This window comes from Rutidosis leptorrhynchoides, chromosome 7 (assembly GCF_046630445.1).
Source record: "Rutidosis leptorrhynchoides isolate AG116_Rl617_1_P2 chromosome 7, CSIRO_AGI_Rlap_v1, whole genome shotgun sequence".
Lineage (NCBI taxonomy): Eukaryota > Viridiplantae > Streptophyta > Magnoliopsida > Asterales > Asteraceae > Rutidosis > Rutidosis leptorrhynchoides.
This window is the reverse complement of record NC_092339.1, coordinates 318688091-318705653: the sequence shown is the minus strand read 5'-3', so window position 1 is coordinate 318705653 and position 17563 is coordinate 318688091. Positions and strand designations below refer to the sequence as shown.

The 17563-nt window shown below is 38.7% G+C and overlaps 1 pseudogene; it reads right to left on the bottom strand.

The window, feature by feature from the left end:
• Nucleotides 1-16601, bottom strand: part of LOC139860221 (protein ALP1-like) — a 100787-nt pseudogene extending 84186 nt beyond the window's left edge.
• Between the last annotated feature and the right edge of the window lie 962 nt (nucleotides 16602-17563).

Below are 17563 nucleotides of genomic sequence, written 5' to 3'. Positions count from 1 at the left end.
CATCCACTGGTGTGGCAGACACACTGGGTTGAGTACCACCAGTTGCCTGTGCACCACCAGCTTCAGTATGAGCGTTGCTGGGCTTAGGGCCAGTGTCTTGACCATCACCATCACCATCTCCATCTCTCCTGGGTTGTTTAGGAGCCTTTTCATGTTCATGCTCCCCCTCAGACTGTTTTCTCTTTTTAGATATCTTTTTGGACTTTTTCTCCCCCTTTTTGTCATCAGCACGGGCAGTAGGGTGAATAGAAGGGGAGACAGTAGCATCAAGATCACTGTCTGACTGAGGAGCAGAGAAGGTAAAATTGTTCCACTCAGCAACCTCTGGAGTAAGATGGGCACCAGGATCCACACCAAATTGTCTTAGCAGAAGATTGGAGGATCTAACTTCATTCCTGGCTACACCCATAGCCATTTATTCAACGATGGCCCGAACATCACCTTGCAAAGCAGCCATTCGTTGCATGTTTTCAACCATCTGAACATAGGCAGCAGCAGGAATCATGTTAGCCATTTGAGCTTCCTGCGATTCCAATCTCTCGTGTAACACCCTGTTCTCCTCATTTAAGAAAGTATTTATGCGGTTAGCAGCATCCAAATCAGCTTGGAGTCGGGTGATATTTTCGCAGTACTCATTGTGAGAGATAATTCGCCTTTCAAGATCCTCTTCATCTTCGTGGTGCTTTGTGATTGCTTCGACTGCCACATCAGCAAAAGCACACACCTGCTAGAGTTTAAGATCAATAGGAGTTGTAACAGCCTCTCCAGCAGATCTGACAGCAGCAGAGACACTATCAACAATAGCTATGCGAATAGTTTCCTCCAAATTTGGTGTGATCCCTTGCAGTGTCTTATAGACAGTAAAGGTGGAAATATCAGCAACCTCATCTGCATTGAACTTTAAGTATGCAGAGGTTGAAGGTTGGTCAGCACAAGCTAACAGAGGCGTATCACCGTGGGGTGGTGGAGATGGAAGGTCAGGAGCTGACTCATCACCATGATCACCATCGTTTTTACCTTCGCCCGAAGGCTTAGAACCACTGATATCCTTGTCAGCATTATTATCAGCATTGTCATCAGTAAGATCCACTGGTTTGTCTTTGGAACCAGTCACGTTATCATGAATGACTGGTTCGCCCTTACCAGTACCTTCATCAGCATCCTCATCAGAAGAAGATGGGGAGGAAGAAGCTGAGGAAGAAGAAGGTACTGGCGAATCAGGGACATTTTGCATAACACACTTACCAGTAGTAGGATCGATGACAAACTTGAGAGGCCTCCATGTACCAGGAAATGGCGAAGCAGCTGGAGCCATACCAAAAACATGATAGTAAGGCTGTTCATTGATTTGCTCCAGCAGGGCTATCCTCTCATAAATTTCTTCTCTAGCTGGTCTGTTAAGCTGAGATAATAGCTCAACCATCTCTTCACGAGGTAATCTGCTGGCTGAGACTATTGCAGATTCGGGATCAATGGTCAGCTGATCGACCAGCATAGCAATCTTGGGAGAGATTGAAGCTCCCTTGAAAATGAAGTTAGGAACAACTTCATCTGGATCTGGTACCTGCACAACATATGGCTTTGTTTCCTCAGTAACAGAAGCCTTAGTCGAATCAGTAGTTGTGTCAGCAGAGGTACCAGCATCCTTAACATCAGCAACATGTGCACCAGTATCAGAAGGAAAAGTAGCACTAGTACCAGTATCCATAGCAGAATCAGATGGAAACGTATCACTAGCACTAGCATCAGCTGTAGCAATACCAGAGTCAGAACCAGGAATGACAATAACATTAGCTGCATTCGGCTGAATGGTTTCAAACTCCATCTCAGCAGTTGGTTCAGTAGCAATCAAAATTGGACCAATAGGATGACGAACTGCAGATTCTGTAAGAACTTGACGTTCCATAGTAGAAGAATCAGAAGAATCAGCAGGCTCATCAGACATTAATGCAGAGTCCACTCTTGGCTGGGTGACAGGTTCATCAAGAAGAACATCCTTGACAATATTGTCAATAACCTTCTCAAGAACAGGAGGTTCTTCCATGATAACATCTTCCACACCAGCAGCAGCAGAATCAACAGTACCAGCATCAGCACCACCAGTAACAGAATCAGTGGCACCAACACCAGTAGCAGAGGCAGCAATATCACCAGTAATAACAACATCTTTATTTTGCTCCCCCTCTGCCTGTTCATCTACCCTGCTAAGAACTGAAACAATAGAACAAGTTATGTTAGCAACTGTAGAACCAAATAAATTTGACTCAACAATTGCATCTGTTTTTGGTCTCTGGGGACAGACTTGTGATTTGGTCAGCCCTTCGAATGAGACAGAAGAAGGTGTCTGTAAGTACAGCGGTGACTCTGCTGACTCATTGGCAACACATGTTGACCCAGATAGTGTAAGAGATCTGGCTGGTAATGATGTAGGAGTGTGACTCTTATCAGTATCCGAGTAACATACTGGCTGTGCAGTCACCTGAGCTGGTTCAACACGATGAAGACCCAGCTCAAGCCTGCTTTGGGGGTCAGTTATGTTCTCTGCTGGTTGTACTGTCAGCAGGAAGTATTGCATTAAGTTCATTTCAGAAAAATGTGGAAGTGCCTGGTTAGACGAGTATGGGTTGCTACTCTTCTTGACACCAGTTTTAAAACCAGTCAGCTTGGGAGCCAGGGTTATACCGTTAACTCCCTCAACATTTTTCAAATCAGCAGTTAAAAAATTTTCAATTAAGTTAGATTGTTCTGCTATTTGGTCTAGAAACGCACCAGGTTCCATAGCTACATCCTTTGCAGGAGCAGCAGCTGAGACTGGTGCAATCTCCCATGTGGTTCGCTTGGAGCCAGCTTTAGCACGCTTAGGTTTGCCTGTTACCAAGAAATAGATGAGCAACAGATTCCAACACTAGAATTGGGTAGTCAGTATATAAGACTAGGGCTGTTCTTTATGATCAGAGAGCACTAGATTCTAATACAACTACTGCTTTACCAGTATATGAGACGGTGGCTGTACTAGTTGAGGTAGCTGGCTGCTTCCTTCGCGTTGCTGGCTTTCGCTGAGGACCCTCCCCCTCAGCTGGTGCAGAACCAGAGGCAGTCGATTGGGTGGCTCCAAGACGAGCAGCAAGATACTCGTTCATTGCTGGTGTCAACTCAGCATATGGAGCAGCAGGTACATCCTTTGGCATACCCCCTTGTTTTACTGGGACCTCAAATGATTGATCAGCAATTTGCTGATAAGCTTCACCCAGTTCACTTTCAAATACCAATCTTAAGAATCGTGGAAATGGAATTAAGTTGGTTCTTACTCTAGCAGTCACCATTTCCCTTAGCCTCAAATAAATTTCAAGGGCGTAATCGATGTTCCTGTTGAACAACAACCCATGACCAAGCTTGAGCTCAAAATCTGAGCATTGGTCAAAGCTTCCTGACTTTTGACTCATGCACTGAGTCATCAACCCAAAGAAGTAGTACCACAGAGGTGGCATATGCTTTCTCAACGGTGTATGTGCCACTGGTCCAGCAAACCCAATGGTCTCCAACACCTCCCTTCTTAATTCGTCACTAGTAGGTGAAGCAACAAATGGTCCACCGGGCAATTGAAGAGCACATCTAATAGCTTCGACGGTGACAGAGCAATTTAGGGTTTCAGTCACCATGCCACGAATACATGGAACGTTGCCGGGAGTGGTGGCAACAGTTGCAGTATACCAAAATCGTGCCAAACAGGCAGCATAGAATCGGGAAGGTACACCGGTGATGGCTCTTGCAAGAGGTGATTGACGGATGTAATCAATGAGGGCCTCATACCCTTTGTTAACCTTCGATTTAGGGATAGAGAGGGCATGTGCAGCATTGCCTCTCGATAGGCGAATCAGTGAGTGATCAGGTGCATTGGGAGCCCTAATCAGGTTGGGGTAGAGATTGAACAGTGGTCCTTGAACGACGTGTTCTTGAACCACCGGTTCCTCCGGTGCCGGTGCCGGTTGTGGGGCAGGTTGTGGTTGCTGTTGTGGTTGTTGCTGTTGTTCCTCTTGCTGGCTTGCAGCACGTGGTGATTGCTATTGTTGTTCTGCCATTGATGAGTGTAGGATGAAGATTTGAAGATTGAAGATTGAAAAAGTTTTGAGAGTAAAAAAAATGTGTGTTTTGAAAAATGAATAACCGAAGGTTATTATGTAAGATGAAACACACTTTTATCCGTTGTGATTGGGTGAAAAAGTGCAAGGAGAGAGAAAATTACTGTCATCTGCAGGCGCGTGGGCAGATGTGACAGACTGGCACGTTTTCAAGGGGAGACAGACTGTTGACATGACATTTATACGGCTTAAACACTCATTACTCCCATACAGCATTAAATGCATCAGATTTCATTTCAAACAAATTGATTTAAAACCTCAAAAATAATTTTTTGTATTAAATACAAAATACTTTTGTTACATTTAATATGTCATGAATTTAATTTAAATCATTGGAAGTAAATGAGTTTCCAGTTTTAAGGAATCATTAAATTTGGAGAGCTATTTATTATTTTATTGAAAACATTTAAGTAACCAAAATATAAAAGACCTTGCTGTGCTGGTTGTTTGACATGTAGGCAGTAAGTAAATAAATGTGACTTACCGGTTTGCCCTACACGTTGTAGAGCCAGCACACCAACAAAAGTTGTCTTTTATTTAAAGCTCAAGCATACCCAGCTCAGAGATGATATAGTTAAAACGTTTCTCATCTAATGGATTTGTAAATAGGTCTGCTAATTGCTGGTCTGTAGAAATAAAATGTAACTCAACATCACCCTTTTGAACATGATCCCTTATGAAATGATACCGAACATCGATGTGCTTAGTCCTTGAGTGCATCACAGGATTGTTGGTGATAGCAATTGCACTGGTGTTGTCACAGTAGATTGGAGTTTTTGTAACATGAACACCATAGTCCTTTAGTTGGCTTTGCATCCACAGTACTTGAGCAGTACAACTACCAGCAGAGACATATTCTGGATCAACAGTAGATGTGGACACAGTATTTTTCTTTTTGCTTGTCCAGCTGACTAGCCTACTACCCAGTAACTGGCACCCACCAGTAGTACTTTTCCTGTCTATTTTACACCCTACAAAGTCAGCATCTGAATACCCAATTAGTTCAAAATCCTGGTCTTTGGGATACCAAAGACCACGTTTAGCAGTACCTTTTAGGTATCTGAATATTCTTTTTACTGCCAGCAAGTGTGACTCTTTAGGATCAGCTTGATATCTGGCATAGAGACATGTGGCGAACATAATATCTGGTCTGCTGGCTGTGAGATAAAGTAGGGATCCAATCATACCTCTATATTCAGTGATATTGACTGGTTCACCATTTGGATCAGCATCTATTTTAATGGATGCTGCCATTGGAGTCCTTATGTCTTTTAAACAGGTCAGACCAAATTTCTTTAACATATCTTTGATATATTTATCTTGACTTATGAATATTCCATCATCAAGTTGTTTGATCTGCAATCCTAAAAAGTATTGCAGATCTCTTTGTAAACTCATTTCATATGCCGTTGACATACGTTTTGAAAAATCTTGACAATGTTTTTCATTTTTAGAACCATAAATAATATCATCCACATATATCTGTACCAACAAGAGATCACCATCTATCTCTTTTGAGAATAAAGTGGTATCAATTGTTCCAACTTTAAAACCTATACCAGTGAGATACACATGAAGTGTCTCATACCATGCTCTTGGAGCCTGTTTAAGGCCATAAAGAGCTTTGTCTAACTTGTAGACATGGTCTGGATATTTACTGCTTACAAAACCAGGAGGCTGTTTGACATAAACTTCTTCTTACAGCTTCCCATTCAGAAATGCAGATTTAACATCCATCTGAAATACCCTAAAGTTCATCCTAGCAGCATATGCTAAGAACAATCTGATAGCTTCCATCCTAGCCACTGGTGCATAAGTTTCCCCATAATCCAATCCTTCTTCCTGTCTAAACCCTTGAGCAACCAATCTTGCTTTGTTTCTGATAACGACACCATCTTCATCCATCTTGTTTTTAAACACCCACTTAGTACCAATGATCTTCTTTGTCTTATCCTCAGGTTCAGGTACCAATGTCCACACTTTGTTCCTATCAAACTGAGTAATTTCTTCTTGCATTGAACCAACCAGCTAGGATCTTGAAGTGCTTCCTTAGGACACGTGGGCTCAATGGTAGACACAAAATTAACATGCATACAAAAGTTGCTGGTTGCATGCCTCCGTGTTTTAACACCACTCGTAAGATTACCAATAATCTGCTCAATCGGATGCTCCCTTGTCCATTTGGTGTTATGAACAGGTGAGCTGGTTGTAGAACAAACAGCATCTTGAACATCAGCTGGTTCAGATGAGTGAGCAGCAACAGAAGGTTGCTGATCAATATCAGTAGAATCAGTACCAGCTTGTGATCTCTCAGAACCAGCAGACCTAGGCTCAAGTTGCAGCACTTCAGTAGAGCCAGTAGGTCCACTTGGTTTAGACACAGATGGAACAGAATGTTCCATTTCATCATCAGAGAACCCAGCAGCATGGATTGGTGAGGGTTGTGCTGCTGGCTCTTCATCATCAAGAGCTTGCTGAGTAGGCTCTTCAAACAGTAACACTTCATCTTCACGATTAGTAGATGAAGCAGAGGCAGTTTCATCGAATGTAACATTAATGGATTCTTCAAAACAACCCCTTCTTTTGTTGTAGACCCTATATGCCTTTGACATGTTGGAATATCCAAGGAATATACCTTCATCAGCTTTAGCATCGAATTTGCCCAGCTGATCCCTATTATTTAGAATGTAACAGGGAGTGCCAAATACATGGAGAAATGAAATTGAGGGTCTTCTTCCTTTGAGAACTTCATAAGCAGTTTTCTGATGTCTTTTCACAATAAGAGATCTATTTTGGGTAAAACAGGCAGTATTCACAGCTTCTGCCCAGTAGGAATTCTTCAACCCAGACTCAGCCAACATAGATCTTGCTGCTTCAATGAGAGTTCTGTTTCTTCTTTCTGCAACACCATTTTGCTGAGGTGTTCTCACAGCAGAGAAATTTTGGGAAATACCTTTGTCAGCACAAAATTCTTCCAATGTAGCATTTCTGAATTTTGTACCATGATCACTTCTTAGTTGCTTCACCAGTTGCCCATTCAAAAGCTCCATTCTTTTGATAAAATTGATGATTTCATCAGCAGCTTCACTCTTTTGCCTCAAAAAGAACACCCAAGTGTATCTCGAATATTCATCAACAATAACCAGTGTATACTTCTTCCCACTACAGCTGGCCACATTCACTGGACCAAATAGATCCATATGAAGTACGTGAAATGGTTTCTCAACAGATGAGATTTGCTTTGATTTGAACGAGGCATGGTGATGTTTCCCCTTTTCACAACCAGGACACAATCTGTCCTTCACATAAGACATTGTGGGTAGCCCAGACACCAAACTTCTACTGGATAATTTGTGAATATCTTTGAAGTTGAGATGTGAGAGTCTCTTGTGCCATAACCACTTCAGGTTGTCTGCTGCCTTCGAATAGAAACAAGTATCAGTTGTTGTGACTGCTGTGTTCATGTCAATTTGATACATGTTTTCATGACGTTTTGCAGTCAGCAGTGGCTTCCCTGTCTTATCAAAAATAGTACCAATTTTCTTTCTGAATTGGACTATCTTATTCTTGCTTGTCAGTTGGCTTATGCTGAGTAAGTTATGTTTAAGCCCAACTACATATGCAACATTTGAGAACGTGACATTCCCATTTGTCAAAGTACCAAAACCCTTTGTGTAACCCAACGAATTATCTCCATATGAAACAACTGGACCATCCTTTTCCTGATAGTCCATCAGCAGGGACTTACTTCCGGTCATATGTCTCGAACAACCACTGTCGAGATTCCAGATTTGCTTGTTTTGAATGCCCTGCACAATAACTTAGAGATTAGTTCTTTTTGGGAACCCATCCAAGGATGGGTTCTGAAGGAGTCACCTTTGATGACTTCTTCTTTTCTACTGGCTTGCTAGAAGAAGCAGCAGATGGGGTTTGGGTTTGAGTACACTGGTTAACCAAGTGAGCTTTGCTGCCACATTTGTAGCATTTTCTCACTTTTGGCTTTTGTGGCTGGTCATGCACAGATCTAATAGGGGCAGTAGGATCGGGTCGACTTTTGGTTACTGCCTCAATTAGCTGGTCAAGCTTGGCTGTCATTATCTCAGTGATAGACAGCTCATCAGTCGAGTCAATTTTTGCTTTTCCCTTATGGGCAGCTTTCCTTTTGGAACCAGTACCATGACCATGGCGAACTGTCTTTCCTTTATCATTTGACAAGTTAGCGTGGGAAGTTGTTGGCTTTTCTTCTGATGCTGATGAACCAGTAGGTATCTTAACTGCTGCCTTAGATTTGCCAGTATTTCGTTTCACTGGCTTGTCTGCAGCTACTGGGTGACCAGTAGATTGGTCATCAGCTGGCTTAGCACTGGTAGAACTCGAACACGAAGGGGAATCAGTTGGTTTAACTTTTCTCAAATTTTTTTCAGTGATTTCCCTTTTAATACGTCTTTCTTTCGGAGTCATGTAGTAGATGCTTGAGGGGTCAGTAGTCTCATCAATTGAGTTACTGGCTTCTCTTGCTCTAACTTCATCCTCCAAAATTTCCTTCATGGCAGGTGGTGGGGACACAGTAGGTCTAACAAATTTGTTTGTCACAACCTTTTTACCTTCAACTATCTTGGCAAAAGTATTTGGCAAGACAGCTTCAGGATCAGTTTCAAGAATCGGGTCCATGAAAGTAACTTCTGCAATAGCAGCAGCAGCAGCATAGTCACCAGCAAAGAAGGCTTGAACTTGGGCAGGCACCTGCTCGTTAACACATTTAGCTGTGCGTTGAGCAGATGTGCACCATGAAGCAACAACTCTTTTGAGATTTTCCAGCTGGGTCTTGACTTCAGCTGCCTCAACGTGAAGAGTTTCTAAAGCAAAGTTTTGTTTTTCAAGTTTGGAAATTGTATCTTTTAAGATCTTAATTTCATCATTTTTGCCTTTGAGTTTTTCATTTAAAGATTTGTTATTAGATTTCAAACTCTCTTCACGTTTGCAGCTTCTGCATAAATCAATTCTTAGGTAGTCAAACATTTCAGCTTTTTCATCATCAGTATAAGTTCGAAAATTATCAACCTTATACATCATTTCAGTTTTCCATTGAGGAGAATCTCTGTTTTGATCAGCTTCCCTCATATCAGCCAAAAACGTACTACCACCATCATCCTCATCAGACTCCTCGACCTCTTTGGCCATCAAACACAGCTTTTTACCAGTAGCATAACCAGCACCATCATCATCAGTATCACTATCAGAAGATGAGGACGTGCTGGCTTCATCCCAGTCATGATGTTCAGCAACTAGAACCTTTTCTGGCTGTTTACCCTTTTTGTCAGTCTTTACACTTTCCTTCATCTGAGCTTTCATAGCTTTGTACTTGTTTTTGTACTTATCAGCTTTTGAGAAAGAGTTAGCATGTGACGTGGAAGGTTTCCTGGACATGCATTCAGCAGCAAAATGTCCAACCTTCCCACAATTAAAGCACTCAGATTTAGGACCCTTGACTGACTTGCTGTTGTACCTAGCATTTGGATTTTTGCTCCCTTTGTATGACTTGCTGGTTCTACTACGATTGAACCTTTTGAACTGCCTAGCCAGCAGAGCCATACCTTCAGCAAACCCTTCTACATCACTTTCATCTGTACTGCTTTCTTCAGACCCAGTACCACTTTCCTCAACACTATCAGCTGACTCTTGTTCTGCCAGTAACTTTTGAACCAGTAAAGCTTTTTGAGCTTTCTTCCATTTAGCAGCAACAATAAGAGCAGCATCATCATTTTTAGATGATTTTGAAGTGGTGGGGGCAGACTTAAAGTTTTCTTTCATGTTAAGTTCAAACTTGGCTTCTGCCTTCTCATGATTCCAAAGAGAACTGTAGAGAGAAGACAGGTTAAAGTTCTTTAGGGTCTGTGTGGTTCTTAATGGGTCAGTAACAGGTTTCCATTTACATGGCAGTGCATCAATGAATTTGTTCACTTGTTCAAATTCAGTGTAGGTCACATTTAAAGTGGTCAGGTCTGCTATCAAAGAGTTAAACCTGATGAAGGTTTGCTTAAGGGTTTCATTCTTATAGGCAAAGAACATTTCATATTCTCTTTTAAGAGCAATCATCCTGTTCTGCCTATCTTCTCCCATACCCTCATAGGTGACATCTAGGTAGTCAAGCATAAGCTTAGCATTTTCTTTTCCCTTGATCAGTTTGAACAGTGGGTTAGGCAAAGTTATGGCTAACAGGGTTCTGATTTTAGGGTCAAGACCAACTCGACGTTTATCCTCATCATCCCATCTAGAGGGAGTGAGAATAACCTCTCTGCCAGGGATGGCAGGAGTGTCAGCTGTTGCTGGTGCACTACCAACTATCTCAGTGGGAACGAAAGGGCCATCTTTGGCAATTCCAGGCATGAGTGAATCCACAGACTCAAGATGGAGCATGAACCTTGCCTTCCAGGTTTCATACTCATCTTCATCAAACTTAAGTGGTCTGTTAGACGAGCCATTCTCAAGGTAAGCTGAGTTTGAATACGAAGCCATAAGAGAATTCAGATCCAAGATATTAATTATCAAGACTGAGGCTCTGATACCAGTTGTTGGTCCCTTAATAACAACAGGAGTATTGTAGAGGGGGGTGAATACAATTCTTTTCTTAATTAACTAGTCAGTTAAACACGTTTAGTATTCTGTAGTAAATAAGATAGAGTCACAGGTAATTTTCAACGGTTATTCTTTATTGATTAAATCAGAAAGAATCACAACTATCCTTGGCGGAAATGATAGTTGGTTGATACAGATTACCTAGATTATAGCTAAGAGATAAACTAAAGCTATTACACGGTTTGGACTCTAACAGATAAACCCACACCACTAGTTTTTACAATAGTGGATACAACAATATATATAGTAGTTCTATTAACCGTGTAATTAATCTATTGTCCACTAGTACATTGGATGCCTTGTACTTGTGGGGACAATTGTGTCAGAAGGCGTGCTCTCCTTCTTTCCTCTTAGGTAGCTATTTGCAGGAACACACCAATTCGGTTTGGCACTACCATTTGATTTAAACAAATGGAATGTTGTGTTCCCTAGGTATGAATAAAGTATAACACATGTCTGCACATGCGTTCCACTTCTGCATTCCCACGTGGTCTTGTAAGGTCACTTGTCAGCCGCCGACTCCTGTCCTTTTCTGTTCAACTTTGTCTTCGAATTCTGTTGAATAGTGCGTTGATGTAGACCACTCTGGGAAACTACCATGCTGGTAATGGAGCATGGCTGTCTTGTGTTGTATGCTGATATCCAGACTTACTGGTCCTTCATATGCTGAGTCACTTGATATTCTTTATTTGCTGGGTGCACATCCTGTGCAGATTCGAAGAATACATTTCTACCTTGTGCTGATAGACTAGGCAGCATACTAAACACTCGACACAGCTATATTAGCTGACTATACATAAACAAACTTGTGCTGGCTGCACATAACACTTTTAGTGCAAATAAATATTGTTTTGTCATAATTAAATCCTTAATTATTTTGGGGACTCAACACTAATAAACTCACCAACCTTTTGGTTGACACTTTAAAGCATGTTTATTCTCAGGTATTAAAGAAATATTCCGCTGTGCATTAGCTCATTTTAACGATATTACTTGGAGTCAGTCATGGCATATTTCAAAAGACATTGCATTCGAGTCGTTGAGTTCATCAAGATTATTATTAAGTCAATTATAGTTGGATATATTATGAAATGGTATGCATGCCTTCAACATTCGATGTAATGAAAGTTTGTCTTTTAAAACGAATGCAATATTTGTAAAATGTATCATATAGAGGTCAAGTACCTCGCGATGTAACCAAATGTTATTGTATTCATTCTTATGGATTAAGAATCTCAGATATCTTGACAGAATCAACGGTTACCTTAACAAACAGAAAATTCGCTCCCCGGCAGCGGCTGTAGTGACCCGAACTTTTTCATGTTTATATATATTAAATGAAATTGACATTTACATGATTAAGTGTTTCCAACATGTTAAGCAATCAAACTTGTTAAGACTTGATTAATTGAAATGAGTTTCATGTAGAAAATTGACCACCCAAGTTGACCGGCGATTCACGAACGTTAAAAACTTGTAAAAACTACATGATAATATATATATATATATATATATATATATATATATATATATATATATATATATATATATATATATATATATATGGATATATATATATATGGTTAACATGAGATTATGATAAGTAAGTATCTTACTAAGTGTATTAACAATGAGTGATATACACAAAAATGAGATTATTGAATTAAGAAACTCGAAACGATATATGTAACGATTATCGTTATAACAACGTCTTACTAAATACATATGAATCATATTAAGATATAGACACACTATGTTTAACATGATAAAATGATAATTAAGTATATGTTTAAGTGTGTTAACAATGAACTACATATGTAAAAACAAGACTACTAACTTAAGGATTTCGAAACAAGACATATATGTAACGACTATCGTTGTAACGACATTTTAATGTATATATATCATATTAAGATATATTCATACATCATAATATCATGATAATGTAATAATTTAACATCTCATTAGATATAATAAACAATGGGTTAACAACATTAAATGAGTTCGTTAACTTAAAGGTTTCAAAACAACACTTACATGTAACGACTAACGATGACTTAACGACTCAGTTAAAATGTATATACATGTAGTGTATTAAGATGTATTTGTACACTTTTGAAAGACTTCAAGACACATATCAAAGTACTTCTACTTAACAAAAATGAATACAATTACATCCTCATTCATTTTCATCAACAATTCTACTCGTATACACCCGTATTCGTACTCGTACAATACACAGCTTCTAGATGTATATACTATTGGTATATACACTTCAATGATCAGCTCCTAAGCAGCCCATGTGAGTCATTAAACATGTGGGAACCATCATTTAGCAACTAGCATGAAATATCTCACAAAATTACAAAAAAATATTATAAATCATTCATGAATTATTTACATGAAAACAAACTTACACATCCTTATATCTAATCCATATACCAACGACCAAAAACACCTACAAACACTTTCATTCTTCAATTTTCTTCATCTAATTGATCTCTCTCAAGTTCTATCTTCAAGTTCTAAGTGTTCTTCATAAATTCTATAAGTTCTAGTTTCATAAAATCAAGAATACTCTCAAGTTTACAAGTCTACTTCCAAGCTTTCTAATTCATTTCAAATGATCATCCAATCTCAAGAAATCTTTCTTATTTACAGTAAGATATCTTTCTAATTCAAGGTAATATTCATATTCAAACTTTGGTTCAATTTCTATAACTATAACAATCTTATTTCGATTGATAATCTTACTTGATTTAAAAGTTGTTCTTCTGGAAAAATGATTTTTCTTATGAACATGATACTATATGAAAAAATCATGGTTAAACTCAAAGTGGAAATATGTTTTTCAAAATGGTCATCAAGACGTCATTCTTTCGGCTGAAATGACTACCTCTTACAATATTGACTTGTAACCTATATTTCCGACTATAAACTTATACTTTTTCTGTTTAGTTTCATAAATTTCAGTTCATTATGAAACCATAGCAACTTGAATCACTTAAAACGGATTTAAAACGAAGAAATTATGGGTAAAACAAGATTGGATAATTTTGCTTGTTGTAGCTACGTGAAATTTGTAACAAATCTATACAAATCATAACTTAACTAACTTATATTGTATTATACATTTATTCTAACATATATTATGTAATCGTGGGATACCATAGACACGAATACAATGTTTTGACATATCATATCGACCCATCTATATATATATTTCGGAACAACCATAGACACTCTATATGCAGTAATGTTTGAGTTAGCTATACAGGGTTGAGGTTGATTCCAAAATAATATATATACTCTGAGTTGTGATCGAGTCTGAGACTTGTAGACACTGGGTCGTGGATTGATTCGAGATAATATATATTGCTTTATTTCTGTACATCTAACTGTGGACAACTAGTTGTAGGTTACTAACGAGGACTGCTGACTTAATAAACTTAAATCATTAAAACGTAATAAAAATGTTGTAAATATATTTTGAACATACTTTGATATACATTTACATATTTATTATAGGTTCGTGAATCGACCAGTGGCCAAGTCTTATTCCGACGAAGGAAAAATCTGTGAAAGTGAGTTATAGTCCCACTTTTAAATCTAATATTTTTGGGATGAGAATACATGTACTTTTATAAAGGTTTTACAAAATAGACACAAGTACTTGAAATTACATTCTATGTTGGATTATGAATACCGAATATCACCCTTTTAGCTTGGTAGCCTAAGAATTAGGGAACAGACACCCTAATTCACGCGAATCCTAAAGGTAGATCTACGGGCACTAACTCCCCCCATAATGGAAAATGGTATGCTTCAGTACTTCGAGTTATTAATACAGATGGATTTCTGTTTTGGGGATATTCTATATGCATTTTGTTAATGTTGGTTACCAGGTGTTCAACATATGAATGATTTTTATACAGATTGTATGTTATTGAAAGATGAAATCTTGTGATCTATTATTACAATTTGATATATATAGGTTAAACCTATAACTCACCAACATTCTTGTTGACGTTTAAAGTATGTTTATTCTCCGGTGATTATTAAGAGCTTCCGCTGTTGCATGCTAAAATATGGACAAGATTTGATGTCAGCATGCTTGTATAATATTGTTTAAAACTGCATTCAAGATTTACTTTGTTGTAACATATTAATATTGTAAACCAATATGTATTGGTCGTGTGTAAGTGTGATATTTTTAGATTATCAAATTCTTGATAATCTAGGTGGTGTCCTTTTAACCTTGTCAATAAAATAAAGGTTATGATTTGTTTTAAAAACAAATGCAGTCTTTGAAAAACGTCTCATGTAGAGGTCAAAACCTCGCAAAGAAATCAATTAATATGAAACGTTTAAAATCGATATGAACGGGACATTTCAGCGGCACGAAAAACAAACACCTCTCTGATATGACTAAAATGGACGATTTTATTTATGTGGTGTCGTTTGGTCGCAAGACGTAAGAATCGGCTATCAGGAGAGGATGCAATAGTTTTATTATTTATATTTAGCTGGATTTTCCTAGCTATATTTCACCTACTTGTCTTCCTTTTAATGAGTAAGTGGTAAGTATAACTTAGGTTCACATTCTGTATGTTTGCTCAATAATGTGGGATAAAAGTGCCTAGATAGCTAACCCTAGTGACAAGTGGTGATAGATTAAACTCAACTAAGGTAGTATGGGTTATAAAGATAAAAGGGATAGGTATGGAGAATAGGATACTTATGGAGAGTTGTTAAAAGAGTTTAACTTCCTAGAATGAACATTAAACCTCAATTAACCGGGTTAAGAACCTAATCGATTTGTCATTAAGAGTTTTGGCTTTAAGGATTATGGCTAAGACGGATATCCCTACTCCCAACATTAACCTTAAAGGTTTTAAACGACCTTGAGGATGGAATCCTAGGTACATGAATAAAGTGGTATATCCTTAAAGGAAAGTCTCAGTTTTTCTTAATCCTAGTTTGTTTAACTACACTGACATTCCTCCACTTAACACTAAGTTATCCCTTAACATTAAAAGATGTGCAATCTTAGATATCCTAAGGTACTGTTAATTGGGTTAAAGGTCTCTCCATTGTGACCACTTACTCAACTCCAGATCATCTTACAACATCTCAACAACATTGCTTCTGACGCGAATCATGCTTTTGAGTAAGCAGTGTTCACTGAAATCTATACCGCCTACTCTAATCACCACCTAAATGGGCAGCTCTTCTTTGATGGATAATTGATTAACCATACGTAGGTATTATTTCTCTATTGTGACGTTAAGCACACATAACTGCTTACCTTGTATCCTAGGGTTGATTAGATCCTAATACTAGGTTATAGCCATGTGAGTAAATGGAAAGGGTGGTCCGTATATTAGACTTCTAAACTCGTCAAGGATTCAGCATAACAATAGCATAAGTTTCAGATAAGATATTCAACATATAATAAACATTTGTTAAAGATAGACAAGCATGCAAGATGAAAGCAAAGCAACTTAAAGTAACAAAATAACTTTATTAAATTAAGAAAGGCGTTCACCATTACAGACGAGATCCGGATCATTACAAGTGCTGACATCCTCTTGACCGCTCCTAGTACAATCTTCGGCGTTCGCCTCCGGGTACTTAATTTCCTGCTCGGAGGTGAGAAGGCCTTGAAAGCGTCTAGTGAGAGAAATTGTATTGTTGTGAGATAGTGTGAAGAGGTGTGTGAAAATGGCATGCAAAGTGGTGCTTAAATAGTAGAGTTTTACTGGGGAAACGGCTGGCAGGCCGGCGCCACTGGCCGGTGCCACAAGCTGGTGCCAGGCAGCCCATTTTCCCTAGCCGTTTTCCATGCCCGGTATCTTGATCAACTCGCAAGCCAGTGCCAAAATGGCATGCCGGCGTGGCAGCCCGGCTCAGGAGGCCGGTGTGGCTTGTTGGTTTGCTGTTTTCTTGGATTGTAATGCTCTTTCCTGGGATCGTAACTTGGTTTCCGGGGTCGTAACTTGTCTTTCACTGTTTTCGCTCTAGAATCTTCGTTTTAGCTCCATTTTGCTTGATTCTTGTTGCATCTTCTTTGTAATTACTAGATCTATAAAATTAACCAACAAAGCAATTATTTTGGCGATAAATATTGGAACTTTAATATTTTTAGGCCTTAATATCAAGGTACAAATGTGACTTTTTAGCCGATATCAGCACAATTTTTGCACATCAACTTTTTGGCGTCACTGTCGGGGAGCGCGTTAAAGATGAATTTGTGAATGTACCTAGGATTATTGATACTTCTTGAAAGAGTCATGACGGTCCTCCTTTAGGGAAGGGTTGCTGGATTGTTCGATTTAAAGTGTCCTTCCTGAACCTAGACGTTGACGGTCATTTAATCTTGAAAAGGTCAATAATCTGAATTATGTTTACTTATTAATCGATAAGCGATAAAAGTTGATTAGTTGAATTTGATTATTTATAATTTAGATTTAGATAGTTTATAATTAGTTTCCTTTAATTAGATCCTTTCTTTAAAAACTTTTCTTTCGTAGAATTAAAATTTTAAAATCCCTAAAACTCGGTCTTAACGTTTCCCTTATTTTTCTGGATCAAATGAATACCCGATCCAAGAAACCTATTTTAGAATGACAATTGTTCGATCCAGATAATTCTATGGAGGTGCCGATGAAAGCAAACCGTCCAGGGTTAAGTTCACAAGTGCAAAACAACCACCAATCGTCCATCCAAACCTTAGAAAGAAATGTTAATAAGCTCGTCCAATTAGTTGAAGCCAAGAACACTCAAAA